The sequence below is a fragment of the Sinocyclocheilus anshuiensis genome, unplaced genomic scaffold (genome assembly GCF_001515605.1).
Source record: "Sinocyclocheilus anshuiensis isolate Anshui unplaced genomic scaffold, SAMN03320099.WGS_v1.1 scaffold1459, whole genome shotgun sequence".
Classification (NCBI taxonomy): domain Eukaryota; kingdom Metazoa; phylum Chordata; class Actinopteri; order Cypriniformes; family Cyprinidae; genus Sinocyclocheilus; species Sinocyclocheilus anshuiensis.
This window is the reverse complement of record NW_015539921.1, coordinates 112,560-128,391: the sequence shown is the minus strand read 5'-3', so window position 1 is coordinate 128,391 and position 15,832 is coordinate 112,560. Positions and strand designations below refer to the sequence as shown.

The following is a 15,832-nucleotide window of genomic DNA, read 5'->3' as shown; positions in this document are numbered from 1 at the left end:
GGTTTGTTGTCTGTGTATGTGGTAAAATTGTTGCTCTTCTGGAAAGCACTTTGGTCAGCCTGGTGGCTGTTGTATATGTGCTCTACAAATAAAATGAACTTGAACTTGAACTTTAAGGGTGTTCACATACAACACGTTCTTGTGTTCAAAAACAACTGAACAAAGCACAACAAAATACAACAGATCCACAGTGGTCTTGAGATTTGGCTTTAAAAGACATATACAAATAAAGCAAAAATTGCTTTTTCAGGTGTTTAGTAGTAGCATTCAAGAAATTGAATTAACAAATATAAAAATAAAACACTATATACACTTCACTGTATAAATTATACATAGATTCTTATTAAAGTTCTTCAGTCAAAAGCAGTGAGTGATTTTTCTCTGTGTTTTGTTGTTTTATTAACATTAAAGGGATAGTTCACCCAAAAATGACAATTCTGTTATCATGTACTCACTCTCAGGTTATTTTAATCTTGAATGAGTTGCTTTCTTCTGTTGAACATAAAAGTTATTTTGAAGAATGTGGACCGAGGTAATTGTTTTCGGTCCAAATGATAACTCTCAGTGTATAAGCCCTGAGTTAGAAAGTTTATCCGTTTTTAGATCCTCGCGGGTGCGGAACCTAGGTATTCTAGTCGACCAGCATTTAAAATTTGATAAACATATCTCTTCTGTCATTGGGTCCAGTTTCGATCAGCTTCGTTTACGGTCTAAAATTAATGTATATGTGCTCTACAAATAAAATGAACTTGAACTTGAACTTTAAGGGTGTTCACATACAACACGTTCTTGTGTTCAAAAACAACTGAACAAAGCACAACAAAATACAACAGATCCACAGTGGTCTTGAGATTTGGCTTTAAAAGACATATACAAATAAAGCAAAAATTGCTTTTTCAGGTGTTTAGTAGTAGCATTCAAGAAATTGAATTAACAAATATAAAAATAAAACACTATATACACTTCACTGTATAAATTATACATAGATTCTTATTAAAGTTCTTCAGTCAAAAGCAGTGAGTGATTTTTCTCTGTGTTTTGTTGTTTTATTAACATTAAAGGGATAGTTCACCCAAAAATGACAATTCTGTTATCATGTACTCACTCTCAGGTTATTTTAATCTTGAATGAGTTGCTTTCTTCTGTTGAACATAAAAGTTATTTTGAAGAATGTGGGTAACCAAACAGCTACTGGTCTCCAGTGGTGTCCATAGTGGGTTTTTTTCCTACTATCAAAGTCAGTGGGGACCAGCAGGGGTTTGGTTACCTACATTCTTCAAAATATCTTCTTTTTGTTAGGCATTAATTAATACAGGTTTGGGACAACATGAAAGTGGGCAAGTAACGACAGAATTTAAATTTTTGGGTGAACTCTCCCTTTAATGACAAGCGGCATCATGATTAGTACTATTAGTCTGCTGTCACTTTAAGACCTACACGCATCTAATATACAGGCACACATCAGTTTCTCTCTCAACTGTTTTCTTTCACTTTAGACATAATCACCTAGTACCTATGTAACCGGTATGTACTAGAACCGAATCAGAATGCAGATTTCGGTGCCTCGTTTCGGTGCCACTTAAATGCTTGAGCGATCGATTGAAATATTTGTTCTCCGAAACGGACGTAAGGATCACCGGCACCGCACATGAAAAATAATTTCTCGACTGAGAAAATTCACGAATGCAAGTCGGAAAGCTCTAATAATACAAATCCAACACATCTTTGTAGTAACGCGAGTGTCCATGTTGTTTTCACATTCCGACTTAAAAGCACAACTCGGGAAATGAGAGCATCCGAGGAGCGCGTGAATGCAGTAATTACACTTGCTCTGATGGCAGCAGGTAGATACCGGTAGCTAGCTAAGCTAAACATTCTTAAATTAAAATGCCTGAAGCTAAACTTCCCTTGTAATGACTTGCAAAGAGAAGCGTTTCTAAACCTGTTGTCCAACAAAAGAGTTCCTTCTGTGATGCACATGTGGAGTTTCTGCGCGAGGGCGCCCTCTGGCGTCCAGTATGAATGGAACAGACATTAAATATGTTTATAGCACTCAATAATGGCCAATCCATCCTATTTTGGGTATTTTGTTTTTTTTAAAGTATCGGTTCAGGCACGGTTTAGGTACCGGTACCGTTTTAAAAGTATCGATTTGGCACCGGTATCGTAAAAAACCCAAAAGATACCCAACCCTAATAATCAACTGTGTTTATATATAAGCCTTGTGTGTTTTTGACAATATTAGCGCAATCAGACGCAAAAGATAACTTAGTCCAGTAACCAGGTGCTGTTTGACAGGCTTTTAGTGTGCGTGCGATTCAGGTGTACGCGCTCAGAAAAAGCGCATGTCAGAAAAGCACACAAATTAAATGTTTAACCGGCAAGGCTTTAACTTACACTTGACTTTGAAGGCTTTAAAGCCTCGCCGGTTAAACATTTCATTTGCGTGCTTTTCTGAAATGTGCTTTTTCTGAGCACTTACACCTGAAGCGCGCACACTCAAAAAGCCTGTCAAACAGCACCTGGTTACTAGACTACAGTTAGTAGAATATCTAAAGTGGACTATCGAAATAAAGTGTAACCCTAGACTAAGTTATCTTTCGCGTATGATTGCGGTTTACATATAACACAGCCCAGTAAGTTGGGAGGGGGATAAAATCGGAAAGAGCTTTTTTTTTTCTTTTCATTTGTCCACCAAACTGAGAGCTGAGAAGGTGTGTGCGTGTCTGCATATCAGTGTGTGTATGTCAGATGATGTCATGTTGCCTTTGCAACAGTGTGTCTATAAATCTGTGAGAGAGCTGTAATCGCAGACCAGATTTTTTTATAACTATTTATTTTTATCGTTTTTTTTTATGTGCATTTGTCTTGGTGATACCATTCAAATGCATCCGTGATTCAGTGTCACAGTGAAGTTATAACATTGCTATGTTTTTATATGTGCAGGTGCAGTTACAAGTGCATCCAAATCTGTCGGCTAAAGAAGACGCACTCCAGCACATTGAGGCGCTCATACTACAGCTCCTGAACAAGCTGTGTGTTACACAGCCCAGAACAATAGCTGATGTCGAGGTTAACATAAGTACACATCAGGGATGGGTGGTGTTATGACATACTGTATGGTGTACTATGGGAGAAGTGTGTCAGCTGGCTGCAATTGTGCTATACAGATTTATATATTTATGCTAGGGATGTGCGATTATGATGATTTGATCGTGGACGATTAAAATATCTCCACTATCTGCTTTTGAAGAAATATTGTACTATTGTGCTACAGCGCACATTCTATCAGTTGCAGTTCTGGCACCTCCGTCTCAATATACTGTACAATGCAACATAGATTCACATCAAATGTTAACTCAGTGGTAGAGTTACACTCACGGGACACTGCTCACAAAAGTACATTATTTGCATGTGCTTTAAAGCCTTGCCAGTTAAACATTTAATTTGTGTGCTGTTCTGACATGAACACCTGAAGCACGTACACATTAAAAAAGCCTGTCAAACAGCACCTGATAACTGGACCAAGTTATATTTCGCGTCTGATTGCGCTAATGCTGTCAAAAATACACACGGTTTACATATAAACACAGTTGGTTATGTCTAAAGTGAAAGTAAACAGTTGAGAGAGACATGGATGCGTGCCTGTATTTTAGATGCGTGTAGGTCTTAAAGTGACAGCAGTCTAATAGCACTAAACATGCTGCCGCTTGTCATTAAAGTGAGAGTTCACCCAAAAATTAAAATACTGTCATTATTTACTCACTCACATGTTGTCCCAAACCTGGATTAATTTTTTTCTTGTGCTGAACACAAAATAAGATCTTTTAAAGAATGTGGGTAACCAAACAGTTGCTGATCCCCATCAAGTTTGATAGTAGGAAAAAAAATACTATGGAAGTCACTGGGGACCAGCAGCTGTTCAACAGAAGAAAGAAACTCATTCGTGACAGCAGTCTAATAGCACTAAACATGCTGCCGCTTGTCATTAAAGTGAGAGTTCACCCAAAAATTAAAATTCTGTCATTATTTACTCACTCACATGTTGTCCCAAACCTGGATTAATTTTTTTCTTGTGCTGAACACAAAATACGATCTTTTAAAGAATGTGGGTAACCAAACAGTTGCTGATCCCCATCAAGTTTGATAGTAGGAAAAAAAATACTATGGACGTCACTGGGGACCAGCAGCTGTTCAACAGAAGAAAGAAACTCATTGAAGATTAAAATAACTTTAGAGTGAGTAAATGATGATGGAATTGTCATTTTTGGTGAACTATCCCTTTAATGTAAATAAAAAAAACCAAACACAGATAAACATCACTCACTGCTCTTGACTGAAGAACTTTAATACAGTTGCTTTAAGAATCAGTGTATAATTCTGTCAGTGTATAATCAGTGTATAACAATTAAGAATCAATGTATAATTTATACAAGTGTATATAGTGTTTTATTTTTATATTTGTTTATTCAATTTCTTGAATGCTACTGCTAAATACCTGAAAAATAAATCTGTTGTATTTGGTTGTGCTTTGTTCAGCTGTTTTTGAATGCAAGGACGTGTTGTATATGAACACCTTTAATAACTGGATACACAATGTCAAGGTTAAAATATTCAGTGAACGCTAAATCAGACAATTAGCTGACCGATTGTTCCGGTAAACCATTGACTTGAATCCCCCAGCATCCTTTAGATTGACTTTTGTGTTTGTTGTTTTGGCCTTTCCCACTCCTGAAGCCAACTTCTAAACTTAACAACTACAACAAACACCTTTCTTACTATCAAAAAGCAGCAAATTAGGAGTTTATTGAGAGAAAATTATAGTGAATATGTGTTTTCTAATCTAAAGTGTACCATAATAAAAGTTTAGGTATGGAGTAGGGTTAATGGATCCAGAATATGGTCATGCAGAATAATGCACCAATATGTGCTTTGTAAGTACTAGTAAACAGCCAATATGTTAGTAGTATGCATGGTAATAAGCAACTAGTTAATAGTGAATAGCGTTCCCTAATCTAGAGTGTTAGCTTTGTTATTTGTTGGAAGTAACCAATTCCTTATTGCATCTAATGTGATTTACCTTGAGTGTTGGAGCTAAATTTAGTATTTATTTCTAATTTAATGTTATTTTCTCCAAAATAAATTGGCATAGATATAATATCATTGATGTTAATCTTGGCGTGACATGTCTTGATGCAGCATATTTAAATGTGTAAACATGAATGCGATTGGAGAGCAAAAATATCAACAAATAACGGTTTGCAGTGTACGATATTGACAAAAAAAAAAGGGTTCTCAATATTTTGGGTTTTTTTTTCGATAACGATGATTAAACAATATTTTGCTGTTTTTGTGCTGGTACCTTGGCTGGTTTAGGTCTGTCATGGATAAATAAATATGACACTAAATTGCCAGTAGGTGGCAGCAAGTCCCTGTTTTAATGAGTGATTTAGTGAATCGTTCGTTCAGATGATATATTTAAAGCGGCTGATTCATTTAGAAATGAAGCAAGTCTTTGTGAATGGATCATTGAATCGTTTACTCAAAGGATTGATTCAAAAACGGATTCTTTCAGGAATGATACACCGCAGTGTTGCTCTGAGATGCACAAATGTTCTGACCTGACTTTGTTTGGGACTATTTTCGTTGGTGAAATAAAAAAAAACAAAAAAAACAATATTGTGCCTAAAATATACCTCCCTAAATATTAACTTATTGTTTGTTGAACTGCTCTATAAAATCAGTATAACATTCGTGATTGAGCTCATACGCTATGATATTTGGGAAAACGAGATTATTGCTTGTGTGATATTGGCCAACTATAAAAAACAAAAACCCATACAGGGATATTTTTTGCTTTCATAACTTGAATTATATGGGCATTCTAACTATATTCTAATACACTTCATTACACAGTGAATGCGTTTGCACTCTCAATACTCATACATACTCAATAATGTCAGCTTGCATAGCGTTAAAACAACAATTACAATATTATCATAGATGACAAATGTAGCACACTCCTAATAATTAGGGCCCTATGAAATCCGTTAAATTTTTTCCCAAATCCTGTTTTTTCCAATTTTAATTCTCTCTGTAAATTTTCTGTTTTTTTTTTCTGAATCTGTTTTAATGGTTAAATAAAAAATATTAATCAAAAAGCATGTCTAATTAATTGAAGTCATGAAACTTACACAATTTAAAAGCAACTTATTACCAAATTCTGTGTTTTCCATTAATTTTCTGGATTCTATTTGAATGGTTTCATTATATTTTAATAATCAAAAGCATCTCTAATTAACTGATTTTATAAAAAAAATATATATATATTATTATTTTATTTATTTATTTATTTTTTCCAGAAAAAAAAATTGTGTATTTACATTTTTCTGGTAAATAATTTTACTGGTAAATAGTCTTTAAAAAAATAATGTATTAATAATAATTTTATTATTAGTAGTAGTACTATCATTACATTAAGTAATATATTTCTGTCACAGTTTATTCAAGTTAAACCGAACTTTTATTTTGACGGGTTGCTGTGACGACCTTTATGTTTCTGTTTGTATATGATATGATGATATATTTTTCTCAAAAGAAACGGTCAAATGCTCATAAAGTGACTCAGAGCAGTTCTAGAGCTGATGTTCATGTACTCATATAGGCGACAGAGGCTGAAAACACAGCGAACGTCACACGTGCTTCAGTATGTGTGTATTAAATGAAACCGCCCGTCTGCGCCTTTCATTCACACAGAGACACGCAGAACATGCAGGATTCATATTTAAATAGTATTTTTGCGGCTTAATATTAACAGACACTAGTCCATATTGTGTTTTTATTTGAGTGTACTGACCTAGTTTTGATTTATTCATCCAAAATTTGGCAAATTCTGTGACATTATACAGTAAATCCCATTTTTATGACTGGATTCCGCGATTTCGTCCGCGATTTCTGCATCGCGGAAATCATAGGGCCCTAAATAATGGTTTAAACTCTGGTCTCTAATCTGTTTTGGGCCGCTTACCAGTCACTGTCATTGTCCGTTAAAGAGCATCTCGTTTTGTGTTCCACAGAAGAAATAAAATCAAACAGGTTTAGAATGACATGAGAGCGAGTAAACGATAACAGAATGTTTATTTTTGGGTGAACTGCCCCTTTAAACCAGAACTGAAATCTGAACCAGAATCATTAAATTCCTAACGATTCCCATCCCTAGTCTTATATGATGGCTGTGCAGTGCATCTGGATAAGTGTATTGATTGCGTTCCCTCTCGTAAGCCCCCTTAAACTTGCATAGCATCAGATGATCGCACTTGATCCGTGCTGATGGGACATGCTCATTAATGCTATATGTATTCCGATGAGGCTTCCTGGATGTGCGCCTCGGAGTGACGGCTTTGTGCTTTCTTCTGTTCAATTTGCTGTCATTTTGGAATAATTGGACGCTGGTGCGTTTGGAGTGCAGTTTGAAGAGGGAGTTGTTCAATATGAGGCTTTTGACACCTAATTTGAAATATTTTTTAATCTCAAATTCTGAGGCAAATGCATTATGGGGTGAATTTATCATTCCACGTGATGAGCGAAAAGACATTTATTCACGGCTTTCGTTGTCTTCAGATCAGAGATAAAGCCTCCTTTACCGCATGTTGTGTTGCTCTTTATTTCGCCCTACAAGCGTGTTGTTATTCAGCTACACAATTAGACAATAGACGTGTGTTTAATGGCTCATTTTCTCAAATACCTGTGAGAGGCAGGAGCCAAAATATTGTTCTAGTGTTGCAGTGTTTAGTACTGCGTAGTGTGAAATGAAATTACCCTGAGATTAAAGCTCGTAGAAACAGCAGTCATTTGATTTTGCGGCTTACTTTATTATGCTCCACGTCTTAGATTTTCCATTCGGTGTTACTGGATTCATTATTTATAATTTTTTGTTTTGTTTCCAGGCTTTCATAAAAGGTTTTTTCATGCAGCAGTGGAGAAAGTACAGCTGAAAGACTCAGAAGTTGTTTTTTTTTCCTCTGCCTCACTAGCAATAGAGGTGGAGGTGCTTCACTCGAGAGGACACTTTTAAAGTGCTCGAGTAAAAACTAATAAGGATGTGCTTGAACAGCGGCATAAGGGTCAAGTTTTTATTAGAGGTGCTTGTACTTAGTGTTAGAGATTTGAATAAACCCTTAACCAGAGTATTCATTCTTGTACTGCACCGTTTGTCATGCTGTTTTTAAGCGTTGATTATTTAAGACGCTGTGTCAAGTTTCAAATATTCAAGACCCCTGTAGTTCTCTTGTATTTTGTTCTTTCTTGTATAGCTGCTTTTTAATGCAAGAACAAGTTGTATGTGAAAACCCTTAATAACTGTTTCTGAATGCTGAACCAGCCTAACTCTTAAAATTTGTTTTTTTTTTATTGACATCAGTGGTTCCACGAAGAACATTTAACGTGTGGAAACTTTACATTGCATAAAAGGTTCTTTTTTAAAGTTACTATATATAAATGTTAGCACAAAACGTTCTTAAAGTAATGTTTATGAAACGTTCTTTTAACTTTATTATTATTTGATATACTATACATTCTCATAACGCTGAGAGAAAATGTTTTTAGAACATAATTTCAAAATGTCATTATGTGATGACTTTGATGACCGTTCTAAGAAATGTTTTTGTAATCTTTAAATAGCGTTATAATCACAATAAGAAAACTGGATGTTCTAATGTTTTTAGAATATTAAAAATAAACGTTCAAATAAAGTTATATTTTAGGTCAAAATAAAGTTGTAAGAAACATTTTTGTAACCCTTAAATAACATTCTAATCACAACAAGAAACTAGACATGTTACTGTTTTTAGAATATTAAAAATAAACGTATCATATTTTAGGTAAAAATACAGTTAGTAGAACGTTGTAAGAAAAAATGTTGTAACCTTCAGCATTCTAAATAATTGTAAATAACATTCTAATCAGAAAACGGAACATTTCAATGTATTAGAAACATTTCAAAACAATTTAAAACGTTTTTTAACCTAAACTTGTTTCCTGGATAGATGATTATTTGGCCAGTTGTTTTCATTAAACCATCGATTTCAATCCCCCATTATTCTTTAGATTGACCTTTCACTATCTAGTAGTATTTTTGTTTGTTGTTTTGCCATTTCTCACTCCTAAAGCCAACTTCCAAAATTTTGATATTTGCTGTTGATTGTATCTTATGTGATTTACCCTGCATGTTACGTTTTTTTTTCACTTTAAGAGTATGTTTATTGCTAATATAATATTTCTTTCTCCGACCTAGAAAACAGCTAGCCTTGACCCTTTGGCAAATGAAAGTTTTTGAAATTTACTTCACTCTTGATGAGGGATTGTGTTTTTGTCATGTTTTTTAAGTATGCCCTGATTCTGCCTCTGTCCCCCAGAGTGGAATATATTAAGGTTTAATTTATGGCCTTATTTTAATTTAAATTTATTTCATTGAAATGAGACTCCACACAAAGATCTTATTTTTTTCGTCCTTAGACATTTTAAGATAAGGAAGGACGTCGTTTGTCTGGCGCTTTGACAAGGTGACGTGTAAATGACAGCCTGTGGACTGATTCCACTCACAAATATGATAGATATGAAATACCAACTGATGAAGGCCTCTGATAAAGGAGCCTCAAGTCTTTTATAAACGTCGTCCTTATGAAACAACCGACTGCAAATATCACAGGCTAATGAACGCTAAAACGCATATTGATGCATATATGCGCTATCTTATTGGTGCATGTGTTTAGTCACATTTTAGGGAATTGTTTCCTGCATCATTTGCAGTCACGAATTGAGTTTGTCTAATGGTGATTCGAAGTAAACAAAAGGTAAATCACCCTTGTTGGTCAGATTAAGCCATTAGCTCACCGGCTGCAGTTAAATATAGAGAAATTACCCATTTAATGTCTGATTACCAAATAATAGATTGCCATAAACAATGGCTGGTGCTCTGCACCAGATGCTAATTCTCCTCGCTTTCCCAAGATAAGAGCGTCTATCTTCACGCATAGACGTGGATGTTTTTTTATTAAAACGCACAATACAGTGAAGCGGTCTGATTCGTTATTAAAAGGCTCTTCATTCTAGAGATGCGTCTTCATTATACTCGGGCACGCTCCGTGCAGATAACGCTGCCTTATTTGCTCACAAAACCCTCAATTTTCCCACAGACGATAATGCAGCATCTTTCTTGCAGCCACTCAGATGACAAGAGCACACCGTCTTCCATGCGCTCGCTGGATTACAAAGGTTAATCATCAATTTGAGGCTTATTATGGCCAAATAGTAGCAAGACTACTTTAACAGATTTGAGGCTGCCAGTAGATGGAACAGATATAATCGACCGGGCTGAGAACACGCAGTCCAGTGTAAATTGAAGCCCCTGTTGCATGATGATTAGAAGGTGTTTGATGGCTTAAACACACCTCTGTTTGATCATTGAAAATACACAGAGCAATCACGAGTCACTGGGCCGTATTGATCGCGTTTTACTCCGTCAGGAGGGACTCTAGTGAATTCTCTAGTAGCTTGGCAGAGAGAGCAGCACTGTGGGATTGAATTTTAAATATTGAAGATGGTACTGAACCTTTGCACAATTAATAGTGTGATTATTCAAGTTTAGATTAATAAATTGCAGAAACTTAATCCCATCCTTAAATTGCGTTATTTACTTTTATAGTGCACTTACCTGAGTTTCATGTTGTTAGTGTTTGCTGTCAACACTAGCCCTGGCAACACCCTAGAAACCACATTGAAACTTTCTAAACGCCACTCTGAACACCTTAGTAACTGAAGAGGTAAGCCCTGGCAACACACTAGCAACCACATTGAAACTTTTTAAACACCACTCAGAAAATCTTAGTAACTGAAGGTGTAAGCCCTGGCAACACCCTAGCAACCACATTGAAACTTTTTAAACACCACTCTGAACACCTTAGTAACTGAAGAGGTAAGCGCTGGCAACACCCTAGCAACCACATTGAAACTTTTTAAACACCACTCAGAAAATCTTAGTAACTGAAGGTGTAAGCCCTGGCAACACCCTAGCAACCACATTGAAACTTTTTAAACACCACTCAGAAAATCTTAGTAACTGAAGGTGTAAGCCCTGGCAACACCCTAGCAACCACATTGAAACTTTTTAAACACCACTCAGAAAATCTTAGTAACTGAAGGTGTAAGCCCTGGCAACACCCTAGCAATATTCTAAACACCACTCAGAACACCTTAGTAACCGAAAGAGTATAAGCCATTGCAGCACCCTAGCAACAATTCTAAACTCCGCTCTGAACACCTTGGTAACTGAAGAGGTACGCCCTGGCAACACCCTAGCAACCACATTTAAACTTTCTAAACGCCACTCTGAACACCTTAGTAACTGAAGAGGTAATCCCTGGCAACACCCTAGCAACCACAATGAAACTTTCTAAACGCCACCCAGAACATCTTAGTATCTTGAAGAGGTAAGCCCTGGCAACACCCTAGCAACCACATTGAAACTTTCTAAACGCCACTCTGAACACCCTTAGTAACTGAAGAGGTAAGTCCTGGCAATACCCTAGCAACCACATTGAAACTTTCTAAACGCCACTCTGAACACTTTAGTAACTGAAGAGGTAAGCCCTGGCAACTCCCTAGCAACCACATTGAAACTTTTTAAACACCACTCAGAACATCTTAGTAACTGAAAAGGTAAGCCTAGCAACCACATAGCAACAATGTAAACGCAATTTAGAACACTTCAGTAACTGAGTAGTTAATCCCTGGCAACCAAATAGCAACACCATATCAACAATCCAAACACCACTCAAAATACCTTAGTAACTGAATAGCAAAGCCCTGGAAACCACATAGCAACACCCTAGCAACTTTTTTTTTGCAGACAAACAACAGTCACATTCGTACTGTCACAACAGTATTTGCATGCTGGTTAATGTTGGTTAATGCTGGTTTATGTTGGTTAATGCTGGTTAATGCCGGTTATTGTTGGTTAATGCTGGTTAATGTTGGTTAATGCTGGTTTATGTTGGTTAATGCTGGTTAATGCCGGTTATTGTTGGTTAATGCTGGTTAGTGTTGGTTAATGCTGGTTAATGTTGGTTAATGCCAGTTAATGTTGGTTAGTGTTGGTTAATGCTGGTTCATGTTGGTTAATGTTGGTTAATTCTGGTTAATGATGGTTAATGCCGGTTCATGTTGGTTAATGCTGGTTAATGTTGGTTAATGCTGATTAATGCTTGGTTATGCTTGTTACTGCTGGTTAATGTTGGTTAATGTTAGTTAATGATGATTTTACAGCATGGCAGTGGTGGAAGTCTTGCTGGTTAAGAAACTGGTTAAGAAACCTGCCTGAAAAACCCAAATGCATGCTGCTTATTTCAGCAGGGAATGTATAAATCTAGTGTACATTTACATCTTTTTCATCCACTGTGACTTGCAGTGCATTCAGGGTTTTTCATTTGATCAGTGTGTGTGTGTGTTTTCTGTGAATTAAACCCATGTCCTTGACATAACTAGTGCTGTGCTCTTCTCTATGAATAACTTTATATTCTGTGTCCACTGCAAATCTTCAATCCACAATCTGCTGCCTGGAAATAGTTTCACACCATCATCTGCTTTGCGTTTCACTTCCTCAGTCCGTACAAAGTGGCCAACACGAGTGCTTACTCATGGAAATGTAGTGGTTTAATCTGACGGATGTCAGTGTCAGAGTTAGCATTATGAAGAGACCGCAGCTGGAGGCTGACGTTTGCTTTGCACATGAGCACCTGTGTTCATTACATAAGAGTCTGAAGCATTTTATCAAAGAGCCCGATGGAAAGTGGATGCAGCTGTTTGCCGCCCGTCTTCCTTCGCTGAGCCCGATCCGCACACGAGAACTCTTACAGTGATTTTCAGTCACATTTTCCACAGCCTGGCTCTCAGCAAGGCACTTGAGAAGAGCTTTTGAAGTAAGTATTTGTCTCAGACTGAGTGGCACAGTGTCGCTTTCCAGATCATTTTAATTCAGGTGAAGTAGAGCTTCGTTTTATGGTGTGCATTGTTGGTCACAGCGACTGTCTTTTCCCCATATTGCTCTCTAGTAGGTTTAGTCATTGTTTCTTCAAGATGTTTCTAAGAAAGCAAAGGTTTGACAGGTTAATTAAGGATGTGCAAAGCTACAGCGCTGTGTTACAGCACTATAGTTACTTGAGATACAAAATGACATGAGATATTAAATCTTTTTCTGCAAAATGTGTCAAAATTTAGTTAGTTTGAACTTAAAACAAGAAAAAAAATCTGCTAATTAAAAAAAAAATAAATAATTCAAAGGTTTCAATTCAGTTTTTTTTTACCCCACTGGCAGATATTTTTACATTTATTTTACATTTTTCAGAAAACAAGGCTTACCATAGTATGTAATTTTGCATCTTTGCATTCATCATTTTGTAAAAATATCATGATTTAAGAACGTTTAGATAGTATATTTGTAATGGAAATACTGAGGAAGAAATTCAAGTTTTGCAGTGAAATTGTCTTTAGTTTGTAATGGCAAATGTAATGAAATTATTTGGGAGTAAAATGGAAAATAAATAATATTCTCAAAACGTTAGGTAAAAACACTATTTCTAAATTGTTCATGGAACATTTTTTCTGAAACATTTTAGTTGGATGTTCATCTAACATTTTTTAAACGTTACATTTGTTTCAGAACGTTCAGAGAACATTCAAAACTAACGTTCCCATAATGTTTGCAAAATGATTTAATGGAATGTTTTCTTAACGTTTGCATTACCAAGAAAAAAAACATCATATCGAGGAAAGATTTTTAGATATTTGTACTGGAAAACAAGACAAAAATACTGAGTAAGAATTGATTAAAATTGACTTTGTCTAGTTCTTACTGGTAGATGCTATCACTAAACTATTTGGGAGTAAAATGTATCTTTTTACATTGATGGCCATTTAAAGTAGCTCTTTATTCTGACTGAATAACAGTTTTTACAACATATAAATCATATTTTAGTAAACGTTTGCCAGTGACATTCTTTTGAATTTTAAAGGCTGAAAAATATGTGATATGAAGTATAGTTAATCTTTTAAAAACACATCTGGAGACCAGATTCCACTCTGTTGAGCTCCATCCAGCTGTTTTCAAACATAATTCATGAACAACCCCTGAGAATCGCTGTCTGGTAGATATATGCGGCATAGTTTTGCACATCCTCGGTGAGAACGCAAACAGAAAGCTGATCAAGGTGTTTACATGCGGGGTAATGGGCAAACATCTAGCAGTGGATTTCACTTAAACCGTTTATGACCTTTCTCTGATAGAAGAAAAGTGTTTAAAGTCAGCATTCAGAACCTCAGAAAAGTGACTCTGTCGAAGTGTGTTCGTCTTGAAAGCAGCCTGGTGCAGTAAGCAGTGGCATTTGGTACAATGGATCCGTGTTGTGTTTAAAGTGCCTGCAGTTTAATGATATTTGAAGTGAGATGTGTGCGCTGGCCTATTTATCCTGTCAGAGTCTGACTGATGAAGTCTTTGGCTGGAACTGCTGCTTCTCCGAGTCTAATAGCTCAGAATGTGAGCCGCCGTCGCAGAGGTTGCCGCTTTAATTCCATGGACGGGTGACCCGGCAACCGGAGAGCTGCTGAGATCAAAATCACCTGCTGGAACACTTCACTACAGAGTTAAAAAAAAACCTGGCTGCTTGCGTGTAGATATTATTTGGTTTTGATCGTTGAAAATGTTTTGATGTTGATCCATTAATGCTGTAATTTCCAAGTACTGAAGTAATTTGTACCAAGCTAACAGGGAACGTTCTCAGTAACGTTAATAGAAGGTTCGTTCAACATTATTTGGCCTTTAATAATAGGGCCTTTTGCACCGCTTTAGTTGCAGAACTAAATGTACAGTACTAAAGTACTGGGACGATTTTGCGCGAACTATTTCCCAGTACCATTTAAAGGGTTGCATTCGCACAGACAGTGTCCGGTCGACAGCGACGTCATTTGTGCGCGGCATTCAACAACAGAAACAAAGAACAACATTAACAACAGGAGGATGGAGGTTTTGCACATCCTCGGTGAGAACGCAAACAGAAAGCTGATCAAGGTGTTTACATGCGGGGTAATGGGCAAACATCTAGCAGTGGATTTCGCTTAAACCGTTTATGACCTTTCTCTGATAGAAGAAAAGTGTTTAAAGTCAGCATTCAGAACCTCAGAAAAGTGACTCTGTCAAAGTGTGTTCGTCTTGAAAGCAGCCTGGTGCAGTAAGCAGTGGCATTTGGTACAATGGATCCGTGTTGTGTTTAAAGTGCCTGCAGTTTAATGATATTTGAAGTGAGATGTGTGCGCTGGCCTATTTATCCTGTCAGAGTCTGACTGATGAAGTCTTTGGCTGGAACTGCTGCTTCTCCGAGTCTAATAGCTCAGAATGTGAGCCGCCGTCGCAGAGGTTGCCGCTTTAATTCCATGGACGGGTGACCCGGCAACCGGAGAGCTGCTGAGATCAAAATCACCTGCTGGAACACTTCACTACAGAGTTAAAAAAAAACCTGGCTGCTTGCGTGTAGATATTATTTGGTTTTGATCGTTGAAAATGTTTTGATGTTGATCCATTAATGCTGTAATTTCCAAGTACTGAAGTAATTTGTACCAAGCTAACAGGGAACGTTCTCAGTAACGTTAATAGAAGGTTCGTTCAACGTTATTTGGCCTTTAATAATAGGGCCTTTTGCACCGCTTTAGTTGCAGAACTAAATGTACAGTACTAAAGTACTGGGACGATTTTGCGCGAACTATTTCCCAGTACCATTTAAAGGGT

At 36.7% G+C, this 15,832-nt stretch overlaps 1 protein-coding gene across 4 annotated transcripts in view; it reads left to right on the top strand.

The window, feature by feature from the left end:
- The window catches only part of LOC107686529 (heparan sulfate glucosamine 3-O-sulfotransferase 1-like), a 74,938-nt gene that overhangs the window by 18,424 nt on the left and 40,682 nt on the right, over positions 1–15,832 (top strand). Inside the window, exon 1 of one of the 4 annotated variants that reach the window (XM_016483565.1) lies at positions 12,851–12,974. The exons of the other annotated variants lie outside the window; for them this stretch is intronic. The gene's annotated coding sequence lies outside the window, so the exon portion shown is untranslated. Of the gene's footprint in view, positions 1–12,850; positions 12,975–15,832 lie in introns of those variants that run through there. 4 annotated transcript variants of the gene reach the window in all.